The sequence below is a fragment of the Gallinula chloropus genome (genome assembly GCF_964237585.1).
Source record: "Gallinula chloropus genome assembly, chromosome: 1".
In the NCBI taxonomy this organism is placed as follows: domain Eukaryota; kingdom Metazoa; phylum Chordata; class Aves; order Gruiformes; family Rallidae; genus Gallinula; species Gallinula chloropus.
Genome location: NC_140085.1, coordinates 136064820 through 136077643, shown reverse-complemented (window position 1 = coordinate 136077643; position 12824 = coordinate 136064820). Strand labels below are relative to the sequence as shown.

The following is a 12824-nucleotide window of genomic DNA, read 5'->3' as shown; positions in this document are numbered from 1 at the left end:
ATAAGCTCATGCCCTGGAAAGAGAACAGAGGATGGAGCCGGTAGATCTGTTGCTCAGAATCCACAATGGTGAGTCTATGACAGAGCAATAGGACATCCTTTCAAAGGAATTAGCAAGGTATTTCCACAGGGATAAGTTAAAGTGACTGTACCATGTCTTTGCCCTTAGAACTGACCACAGATCTGGATATGAGTCTCCATGGAAGAGGAATTCAGGTAGGCCAGAATGCAAAGGACTAGCAGGATTGCACTTTATATTTTTTTTAAATGAGGAGATATGCAAATAATATAATAGTATACGTAACTTTATGTATAAAATCAAGCACATAAAACCAAATTACCTGGATGTACAACAGCTACAGCTTGGAAGTATAAATAGATACATTATCATGCTTTGGAACCAAGCCAACTTGATCAATTTCTCAAAACCACAGCACTCTGACCTCAACAAAGCTTATAAGATTGAATACAGTGGCTTGCTACCACAGCTGTGAAGCTTATGCTTTGAAGCTGGATCCCATTTAGTAAACATTTGAGGAGATGGTGCTTGTGCATTTCCTCATACAGACATGTAGTCACAATCATCACACAAGCTCCCAAGATGTGACAAGAAGGAAGGGATCACCCCCTCTACTCCAGTTTCACGAGACCCCACCTGGAGTATTGCATCCAGCTCTGGGGTCCCCAACACGAGAAGGACATGGACTTGTTAAAGTGGCTTCAGAGGAGGGCCATGGAAATGGTCAGAGGGCAGAAACACTTCTATTATGAAGAAAAGCTGAGAGTTGTGCTGACCCTGCAGAGAAGAAGGCACCATGGACAACTTATTGAAGCACTTCAACATATAAAGGGACCTTGAGAGAAAGGCTGAAAGGCTTTTTTTGTACCAAGGCCTGTAGTGACAGCACCAAAGTGGCCAATAGCAGAATGTACAGTTGGATGACAAGCGCTCTGCTCCCCTTAAATTTTTCCAAAATCCTTCCATCTGGTGTAGAAGCTTGGCTCCAACACAAAGAATTTGCAAAAAGAACCAGAATCCCTTTTTGTCTACATGCTCTACACCAAAAGGACCAGAAAGCACAGCAAGTAAAAGGACAGAAACAATATGTATTTTGACTCATGTTTTCCCACCAGATAGTACATGGAAACGAAAGCCTTCGTACAGCTAAGAACATAAATGTGCCTTTTACCTAAACATGTTATTCTCACAATATCAACAGCTATGCACACTCTTCAGTGCATTGACAGACCAAATGAACTAAAAAAACGCCCAAAGATCTACTCCAAGATCAACAGGAGAAACAAATACCTGGTTACATCAGTCATCTGAGGACATGTAATCTCTGTAGTTAGACATGAGCACAGGTCACTAAGATGGTATCATAAAAATACAAATGGTGAGTCACTTCCAACTACAATTCAGAATAACCTTCCAATTTTCTCTTAAGCTTCTGTTACAAGAGAGACAAAAAAGGTGTAGTACAAGGTAATTAGTCTACAAATTTGGGCATTTCAGCCTTCTTCATTTTGAGCATTAAGTATATCTTGAATCTGATAGAAGGCAAAAGACAAGTCGGTAACAGGGCTCTGGATCAGACACACTGGGAAGTTCCAGAACTGCAATGAAAGCATCGAACTTGCATGTTGCTCTTGTACATTGTCCTGGTTTCAGCCAGCACAGAGCTAACTTCCCCAAGGACCCAGCACAGGTGAGCCAAGCTGGCACAGACTGTTTCCACACTTCATGACATCACACCCCAGTAAAAGGGGTTGGTTGGGGAGGGGTGCTCCTAGTGCCTCCAGGGCAGTCTGAGTGCAGCTGGGTGTCAGGTCAGTTGTGGTGTCGGTCACTGCTCTGTGTTACCACCCCACCGGGCCAGTAAAGTGCTCCATCTTATCACCCTGTGTGTGTGAATTCTGTCAGAGCTCTGTAACTGTTCCCCTCTCGCAGTGCTGAGCCTGTATCTTTCCTTACCCTAGTCTGAGGGGGAGTTGGCTGTTTGTCCTCTGTGGGGAGGCGATAAGGGAGCACCATGGGGTGCTCATCCACTGCCTCGAGCTGAACCACGACAGCATTAAGAACCAAGCTAATACAAATTATATTTATGCTTTCACCTCAACTTTTAATCTGAATTTCAGGAACTTTTATATATGCCTTTTGTTTGTTTGTTTTATATGAGTTGTAATACTAAAAATTTCTATTTCTGTATTACCTATGAAGTTTTGGGGGTGATAAATGTAAAGATAAAACCACTCCTTTCCATTTGTAGGCTTATCTGGTGTGATTTTAAAATATTAGTTCACACAATTTAATTTCAGTATCTTATAAACATTTATTTTGTCTTATCTTCCCAGCATGTTACAATGCAATCATTATTTGATTTTATAATGCCATTTTTATCTGTCATCACAGTGGAATTTAGCTAAAAATGAGATTTGCTAGCATAAGAATAGCTAACTATGAGCAACGCGTCAGGTCCATCCCCCTCAAAGAGAGACAGACATAAATAGAAGAAATAAAACTTTAGAACAGCTGTAAATAACATAGGCTAGTGGGAATACTTTAGTATAATCCTCTATGCTGTACTAAGATTTATTATTTCCATTTACAGATCTAGCCAGCAGTAATGTTAAAACAATATTTTATGTGCTATTTTCAATTCATCCCTCCTTTCTTCTTCATATAAAAAGTGACAGAGGTAGCTGATTGCAATGGCAGATTAGTAGCAGCTCGCTGCTTTGTCTCAGTTACACTGCTGCTTTCCACTGAACTAGAAAAAGTAGTCCTGCTTTTGAATTATATACTACTTGAGACAATAAGGCCATAAATGTCCAGATGTGTGGCTCTCCTACTTCATAATTTCAATGTCTACAAATGTTTTCATTTTTCTACTGAAAGCTATTACTCCTTTGTATGGTTAGCAAAACATAAAAGTAATATTTAGCAGGTTCAACTTTATACAAACTAACATGATTTGAATGATCTTTCATTGTACAAGGTGTAAGAGCAAATTTTACAGGTGTCCTTTGAACAACAGGATACCAAAGAGGAATGCTAAATGAATGTTCTCCTCTACTCTGCATCTTATTAAATGGTTAATCCAAGTTACACAAATGTTCAGCTGTGATTTTCTTTTCTGCTTTCAATCTCATGTACCTGGCTGAAACTATAATGTCAAACTACCAGAATTTGTGTTTTATCTGTGGCATTTTACATGCTCCCAGATTACATCCTCAGTTCCCTCACATCTGTTTTTCTTCAAACCCAGTCCCGATCGAACTCACACAAATGAGAGCTTTGACTTTGTCTTTAGTGGTGGCTTAACTCTGCTGTGCAGGAATGGCCTCAAGGAAGAGTTAAACACCGCTGTTTCTGCCCATCTATGAGCCTTCTACCAGTGTACCTTCAGGGCAACCTTAAAATAGCTTAATCTGTACACACTGAGGAGGAGAAGAAACTGTGCTCAATGGGGCAAACTCCAAATACTCTATCTTCCTAGCACTAACACCTCACGTGAATGATGTCAGGCAGATGAGACTGTTTTACTCTCCAACATCACACAGTAGATGGAGACAGCAGGAACTCAGCCCACCACCTGAGCCCCGTGCACTTTAGTCTGCCAGAAAGGAAACTGTAGACACACACAGTCAGACTTTCAAGACCAGGACTGTCTGACATGTCTAAGGCAAGAGATTGCAAAACTAAAGGGGGATGAGGGGGCGGGTGGAGAAGGGAGGGAAGAAGAATTAAAAAAAAAAAAAAAAAAAATCAGACAAATATTATACCATTTATAATTTAAATTTTTCATGAAAATACAAGCCAGAAGTATTTTCAATGAAACTGATAAATAGGCATCTCTAGTAAGTCTTAGTAGGCTTCATTTCAGCAAGTGTATTTGTATACCTGCTTTATGCTGGTAAACCACAAACATCCTTAAGCTTAAACTGTTAAAATAGAAACATCTGAGTTATGTGCCCTCTTATGCCTTGAAAAAATAAACATTGTTCAGCATCTCTTTGAAGAAAAAAAACGCATGTAGAGAGGCAATGAAGAATCAATTTCCATATATGTACAGTGGGCCGTGGTGGGGGGCGAAATTAATAACCCTCACAAGCAAGTAAACACTGGCTTTTCATTGGAACAATGACCAAAAAAAATTTTTAGATTTCCTTCATTTGCATCTCTATCCATAATTATGTTAGGAGACACAACCCTTCATTTGAAATACCAGAATACCAGAGATCAGCTGCAAAAAAATTAACTAGACACTTAATCTGCTATGGCAATACCTGTATACCTATTACCAATTTTGAAAGTCTTTTCTTTCCTGCTCAATCTTCAACTTGCTTTTGAGTGAAACCGCTCTCTCTCAGAAGTGGCCTCTCCTGATGACTTCACTAATTCTTTCAAAATGATAAAAAAAGCATAGAAAGGACCCCTTCAAATAATGGTACCTGCTGATGTGAAACAGAACATTTGAGTAGACAAATCCATAGCTGCTGCTATGATGACTTTAAAGAGACAGGTTTCTCAACATTTTTCTTAAGCTTTCAAAAATCTCAACAGCATGAAATCATATGCAATGGCAAAATACAATTTATACTGTACCTGATAGATATTTCCCAACTGCATGCTCACTGAGATACAAATGAATATAAGGACTTATCTATAGCAGTGCTGTGTCCCCCCAGGCCCATACAAAGGTGCAGAAAGGAAGCAACAAATTCAAACTAGGCTTTCCCATTCCCAAATACCAAACCATGCACCTAGGAATGAATTTCAGAAAAGCCTGTGCTCTTAACGGAGAGAGATAACAAACCCAGCAGATAGAAAAGGCCAAAGAAAGATGTATTTCTCAAAGTCTTTCTCTTGAGATTAAACATGAGCTTGTAGCAAATGAATGGACAGGGAAATCACAGTCCCACCTCTCCTGCACTCTGGCATTTAGTTATCCTTTTGCCTATGACTTTTTTTTTTTCTTTGAAAATGGCAGAAAAGATTAAGAGGATACTCTTTTACACAACAACTTGAATACTTGCCCCACAAGTCTTTCACTAGATCAATTTTAAGTCCTTATGCACTTAGCAATGATTCTTGGCAAGAGTCTAGAGTGAAGACTGAAACTTGGTCAGCAAAACTGAACCACTCTGTAGAAATGAACAGGAGCTATGTGGAGTCAGAAACAGTGAACGAGCAAGGTCATAAAGCCCAACAATGAGGTCCACCTCTTGGAAATAAGACTGCTCCTTCAAGGACAGTTTATGCAAATATATTTCTAGTGTCTTCACTTCTACTTGGTTGTCCAATCTATGGCAAGTTTGAAGACCATCCATCAGAGAAGCCATGGATAGAAGAGCATCAGTACAAAATGAAAGTACCTTTAAAATACAAGGGAATCCCAGAAATATTCTGGTTCTTTGACTTCCAAACAGAAAGCGGGATGAACATACAAACAATTGGTATGTGCACATTTTATTCCTTTTATAAGGTGTCATATTTCATTGTAAATTATGTCCTAAGTAAAAATTAATTCCTTGTTAAGGAATTTCTATAGCCTTATAATTGTTCTAATAAAGAGTGAAATTGAATAAGGCAAGCACCAAAAAAATCTTAAGTTTAATATTATTGAGCAGAACCATTTCTGACACCTGGAAATACAGGAATGGTGTTTGCACATACAGCTGCAGTTTCCATCATAGTCATTTGATTGGGATACTTCATCGCATCCTGATTGAAAATGATCAGACCTTGGTTTGTCACACTTTCATCACTTCTGAGCCGTACTGAGCCATGCAACAACCCTAACTGCTACTAGGAACTGCCAGCTAATAATACAAAACATTGTCATATACTGCAGAAAACTCCAGTCTGTCCAGTAGCTACCACTGTATCCCAGTGCCTCCAGTCACTGGGACATCCAAGCTCCCAAAAGCACAGCCCACTCCAAGCTGCTGGTACAGCCTGTCACACACACTGACAGAGCAGGCTTGGGACCCCTGTAGCCAAATCCCTCCCCCGCCCCCGTGGTTGGGGGATTACTACAGCCCCCAGTAGCCAAACCCCAAATGCTCTTCCCCTTCATCCCACGTGTGCCATTCCCAGGCAGCTTTTCCCCTCAGTCCAAAAAGGGATCCAGCATTGATTCACTTTGATGGGTCTCAGAGCTGAACAGTGGGGCTGAGGTTCCCCTGGGACAGGCCATCCCACACATCAAATCCTTTATCTGTGTTCCCATTTGCCTTCAGGACTCTGTGCTCCCCTGGCCCTGTGGAGATGGGCACTTATGGGCTTGATGGTTCCTGTGATGTGCCTGGGAGCAGCCAGGCACGGTGTGATGTGGATCCCTCACCTGCCATTGCCTCCTTAAGTCCTCTCATGGGTCTGCACATGAGTATTTAACACAACCTAACAGTTCATACCTGAATATTTGATAGCACTCAGAGAACTGAACTGCATTCCAGACAGCATAACATCCATATTCAAGAGTGGTAAAAAATGGTTACTGAAGCCAAAGTGTAAGAAATAGATGAACTGTTAATGGCTTGTTCCATGCTTTTGGTCTTCCTTGTTGTTATTCTCTGTAATTTCCCTGCTTCTGCTATAACTTTTTGAGTTGGAGGGACACAAACAGTATGCAACATTCAAAATGGGTCATGGCATAATTTGTACAGTATTAGAATATTTTCAATTTTATTTCCTGTTGATTTTCAAAAATCTGCATCTTTTTTATAGTTTTGATTCCTCCACAGAAGCTAGAAGATGTTTTCACCCCTGTCACGTGTTTCAGTGTTGTATGAACAGGTGTCAGAGCCCTAAAGACATGAGTAGGTCCTAAAAGCCCTGATCTCCCTCACTTCCTGCCTATGACCCTAGAAGTCCTAGTTCAGTCTGTATGGGGCCATCAGTCCTTTCAAGAGCTACACTGTAGCTGTGCTGTCTCTGTCCCTGCCTCCTGAATGAACATCTCGCCTATGACACAAGCAGCTCAGCTCCTAGGTATACTTTATAGCTTTTGTCTGGGCCCATCTCTTGACTGGACCCCTTGCTGACACCTCATTTCCAGCCATGTCTCTTGCCCCATCGCCTTTTAGACTGGGCTGGAATATTTCAATAGGAAGAAAACTACAATGACCATCTAGTCTAACTGCTTGACTGAAGTTAAAGCATGCTTTCAAGGGAATTGCCCAAATGCCTCTTAAACGCTGACAACTTTGGGGCATCAACCACCTCTCTAGGAAGCCTGTTCTAGAGTTTGAACATCTCAGAAATGCTTCCTAATGTCCAGTCGGAACTGCCCCTGGCGTGGCTTTGAACCATTCCTGTGCATTCTGTCACTGTACTGCACTGAGAAGAGCTCAGCACCTCCCTCTCCACTTCCCCTCCTCAGGAAGCCGCACAGAGCAACGAGGTTGCCCCTCAGCCTCCTCCTCTCCAAACTAGACAAGCCCAAAGTCTTTGGCCACTCCTCATAAGACATGTCTTCCAGCTCTCTCCAAGCCATCCTGTCCCTCAACAGCACCTCCTCGATTTGGTATCATCTGCAAGCTTGCTAATGGTTCATCCAACTCCTGCATCCAGACCACTGACAAATACATCGAACAGGACTGACCCTAGAATTGAATCCTGAGGAACACTGCTGGTGACTGGCTGCCAGCCAGATGCAGCCCTACTGATTCCAACCCTTTTGCATTATGCCCTTCAGCCAGTTCTTCAGCCAGCACGTTATGAACCTCCTCATCCCACAGCGGCCTCTGTCCTTCCCTAACTCTGCCTCGTTGCTTGCCATGCCTGGGACTGTTGATGACGCTGTCACCAGCACCCAGCTCTGCCTGCCCAGGAGGGCTGCTTCCCTTGGAGAGGCCATGGGCTATGATGGGGTCACCTTTGGTCCCTGGCTCGCCATTCCTTGAGAGCAGCTAGCCCTCACCAAGCCCAACAGCAGGAGAGTGTTCTTTGGGGTCTATAACACCTTCATTTTTTCATGATGTATAAGAAATATTCTTAGACTTTGCTCAAGTTAAGAAAAGAACAAAGCCAAATTTCAACCAAAAAACTAAATGAAGATCACCCAAACCAGGATAAAACAAGGAAACATAAATCCTACCAAAAAAAAAGAAAAAAGAAAAGAAAAAAAGAGAATCACTGCATAGGACTCTAAGGTGAGAACAGGTAATAGAACAAACAATACTTAGCAGATACTAGTCAGACTTAAACATATTACCATCAGATACTTGTATAACTTTATGAGTTATGTAAAAATTTAAGTAGAAATACAGCATTAAACTTAACTATGTAGATAGATTTCCTCTGCCACCTTACAAGTACATACAACTTTTCTGTATTAAAAAAAAAGTATTCTGAAAAGGAAGCTGAAGGGAAGAATGCCGTTTGGAACATGGACCTGGAGTTCTGCTGTTACTCTAACTAGCCACTGTAATTCCTCACAGCTAAATGAAATGTACAGCCTCCTTAACAGGAGCCATTTCTATACCACAGATGTTTAAGTTGTAGAAAAGTAAATGTTGGCTACTGGTAAACCCAAAGCAATTAAGTTAAAGAGGTGACTGAATGCAAGAAAGAGTTATAAAACCGATTGGCCTAACAATTTTTTTCTTGGAGACATAACTGCAGTTTGTAAATATAAACCAAAATTAAATTGTAACAGCTTGACTAACACTGCTGTGTAATTTTAAACATCTGGATAAACACCAGAAAACAGATATCACAAATAATTTTTAGAAAGCCTTAGCCAGGTTTTCTTTTAGATTTACACTAAAGCTGCTTTCACCTGTAAGCTGCTAACCCCTATCACAAGGACATGGTGTGTGCCCTCCTACAGACACATGGGTACTGTATTGACCTAAACCTTGCATTGATATTTCCTCAACAGTTCATGCAAAGTCATCTTCAACCTTCCATTTCTATTATAGACTTTTTTCATTAGATTTTTACAATGAAATATTTAAAGCCACAACTTTACATGCACCGAAATGAAAACACAGAAAAAGTGTTAAAACCACAGCAATTACAAAAGAAATTAAGTAATATCAGAAACCATCACATAAACTGAGACACAACAGTAGTTATTCACTGGCTGTCATTATCAGTAGGTTGCCAGACAGACAGTCATCAAAATCCAAAGCTCCTTGCCCATGAAAGAGCAAGAGATCAGTAGTTTTGAAAATACAGGCTATGTATTGGTTGAATTAAATTTGCATCTCAACTACAGAACACCTTTTCTCGTTTTACAGCAGTATCTTCTCAAATGCATGAAAACCCTACTAGATAAACACAAGCTGTAAAAACAAGTGAGCCACAGGAATCCTTGTGTCTCCACCGCACTTGTGAGTTATGACTGCCTTCTTGTGGTTTCACAGACTTCACTCTCACCACTTCTGAGACCGATCTCAACGGAGGTCCAATTCTACTTAGAAGTTTCTATCTATCTTTAATTCAAATGAAATAAAATTCAGTTCACTAAGCAACAGCAGGAATTAAATACATTGACACTAACTTGAAGATATTAACTCAAGTATGGAATCTCATGCTAAAGGCATATACTTTGGGCCAAATCCTGCACATGTATTTTAGGATTAAGTAATCCAGTTCAAGTGAACAGAAACTAATCTAATAGTATTAATATGGCAAAGGAATAAAAAAAAGGCTTGCCAACTATTTGTTTGTAGCTCCATTTCAAAACCTCCGCCCTTCTAACATGCTAGTGTCTTTTGTATCATATCAAGTCGCAAACTAGTTTTGCTCTACATATGAAATGAGACAATAAAAGTATATGCCAGATCAAGGATGTGACAGAAATGTAGTCCACTGGAAAATTCACACTGAAAAGAACAAAATGTGTTATTTTTGTTTGCTTACTTATGCAACATACAATATCAATGTAGCTATACATGACCTACTTTAGCTTACTTGAGAAAGCACAAATGATTTGCCAAAATCCAGTAATGTAACAGGTTTCAGGCACCTGTGCATGCTGCTTTTAATTCTGATTCAACTTTATAACTGAAAATTATATTCTGTATCGCTATTCTGTATAATTACAAGATTATTGGTTAGTTGTGTGATTCCGAACCGCATGAGATGTGGTTCATTTACCACAGGCTGCATTTGCCTGCACTGCCTGCCATCTGATCATTCCAGAAGCAGCTACAAACACTCCAGGGTGTCTCCACACTGGGAAGTCACGTGAACCACGGGAACACATCTGTTGAGCAAAACAGCTGATGAAGATGGTCTTGATGTCTGCACTACACATGTGCTGACTTTCCCTTTCCCTTCAACTAGTTCTAGTCTGGCTGCATGGACACAACACCCACCAGTTGCAAAAGCACATTGGGTACCCCTGGATCATCTCTTCCAGTTATGTTCATCCAGAAAAAATCCTCTGCAAGAGCTCTCAGATTGGTCCACAATGTGAAACAAAAAATGATCATGATGCTCAGAAGACTCACTCCAAAAGCAAACTCTGATCCACGTTAAAACATTAATGTGTAAATGCAGCTCAGACACTTCCAACATCTCCCACAAACACACAAGAGTACTATTTCAGTGCTTGCAACTTGTCATGCCTTCACCTGGCTGGCAGCTCAAACAACCACACAGCCATTCACTCAACACCCATACACACACAGTGGGATGGAGGTCAGAGTCAGGGGAGGCAGGGGGAGTAAAACAAGTCAAATTCATGGGTTGCGATAATGACAGTTTAATAGGGCAGAAAAGGAAGAGAACAAGAAGAACACACAAAACAAGTGATTGAAAGCACAAGTTCTCACTACTTGAAGCCGATGCCCAGGTTGTTCCCAAGCTACCCCACCTCACAGCCAACCCCTCAGTTATTTACAGAGCATGGTATGGAATATCCCTTTTGCCAGTTTGGGTCAGCTGTCCTGGCTGTGCCCCCCAGCCAGCTTCTCAGCACCCCCCCACCTTCTCATTCACATGCCAGTATGAGAAGCTGAAACGTCCTTGGCTGCTTAGGAACAAATGGAAACATCCGTGCGTTATCAACATTATTCTCATCCTGAATCCCAAACGCAGCACTACAGCAGCTGCTAGAAGAAAATTAATTCTATCCCTGCTGAAACCAGGACACTACTAGGCCAGATTTTCCTCAGAAGCCACAGTTTCAGGACAGCTTTCCTTACTGGATTTGCAGAATGCTTAGGGTTCTGGTGTATCATGCCCTTAAGAAACTAAGCTAAAAATTAAAAAAAAAAATAATTTAAAAAGTGAATAACAACACATGTTTAGATGACCTAAGATGTCCATTACATATAGTCTAACGTAAACTATCTGAACATGGGATACTTCAGGCAAGTTGCATTGTCGTGGACTCATTTCTGATTATAAAACTGCTAAATGAATTATATTATTTACTGGCCATGTCACATTTTACTGTATTTTCTCCTATTCTGTTCTAGTACATATGGGAGGGACATCATTATACACTATACTTGGTAACTTTGGTAAGAGTATGTATATACACCTGCCCTTAAAACTTAACAGCTCTTCAGAACTCGTGTTATTATGACCCAGTATCAGACACCACCAAATTTCATGCTCGCACTCTTTTACTAATTATTTCCAATATAAATGCATTAAATTCACATGATACATTTCAGGAATGTATTTCCTTTCTCTTTGGCATGTGTTACTAGTTTACAAGATACTAAATACTTCGAGGAGTCATAGCAGCCATATCCACCACAAGCTGAGGGCTATTTTTTTATTTCCCTTTGAAAGAAAAACAAGCAAATAAATTAATCAATTCCATGCAGTACTTCCCCTATCTTATTCCAATTGTCTTGCCTTATTACTATAAAATTTCTCTTCTTTGATCTGTGAAAGGCAACAAACTCAATAAACATCATTGCCAATACAAATACTTTGGTTTATGACCCCGAGTTCTTTTAATATTGTGAAAACATATAGAAAAGCATAATCTAAGTAGTAAAAGCCAGCACAAATAACGATCCTGCAGATGAAATATTCAGTCTAAAAATTGACTGTAATTATACATTGGTAGATCCAGAGACCCATTCATATTTATAAATTGAGTTTTCTAAAGAAAAATCCCATCTTACAAGAATTACTGAAGTGCATGGCAAAGTGTCAAAATTAACACAGTCACTGGAGCTCTAACAGTTGCTTAAAACAGTCTTTGGGGATTTTTTCCTTTTTCCATAGAAGACCTGACTCAGTGAGTGAAGAGCACCTCTCCAGACCTGGGATTTCCTAGTAACATTTGCAAAGGGTTCTGTGGTCATTCAGGAATTAAAGAACTATCCAAACTGAAATGACCCTTGGATTCAAACAGAACAGCCAATCTTCAATCGGAACAGAAAACCACACAATATTGTTGGCATACACTCAGAAAGCACTAATTCAAAGACATGTTAGTCATACAAAAAAAGCTTTCATCCTAACAGTTAAAGCAGCATTTGAGGACGAAGCCTTATTTCCCAGACATAGTTTAATGGCTGCATTCTTTCCATGCATCTGCCTTCATTGTAGACATTACAGAACAGCAGACAACTTGTAATGGGTACAGTGTAATTATCCCACAACTTTACTGTCTTGTCTCTAAAGCACAACCCAACAAGAAGTCACACCGTGCAAGTTAACACTCTTCTCCTCCCCATTGCTCCTATTGGTTTGGCCCTCAGCCTGTCCTTTCCCAACCTTGCTCTCCTTTCTGCAGAAAGCCAACAGACAGGACTACCACATTAAACCAATAATAAAGTGGCATCGGTCAGATACCACATGTCACATCACGTAATGAACATCCCCCTCCTAATTTTATC

The 12824-nt window shown here is 40.4% G+C and overlaps 1 protein-coding gene across 1 annotated transcript in view; it reads right to left on the bottom strand.

Annotated features, from left to right (window-relative positions):
- The window catches only part of ANOS1 (anosmin 1), a gene marked incomplete at both ends in the record, with an annotated part of 128970 nt that overhangs the window by 103172 nt on the left and 12974 nt on the right, over positions 1-12824 (bottom strand). The window lies entirely within an intron of this gene.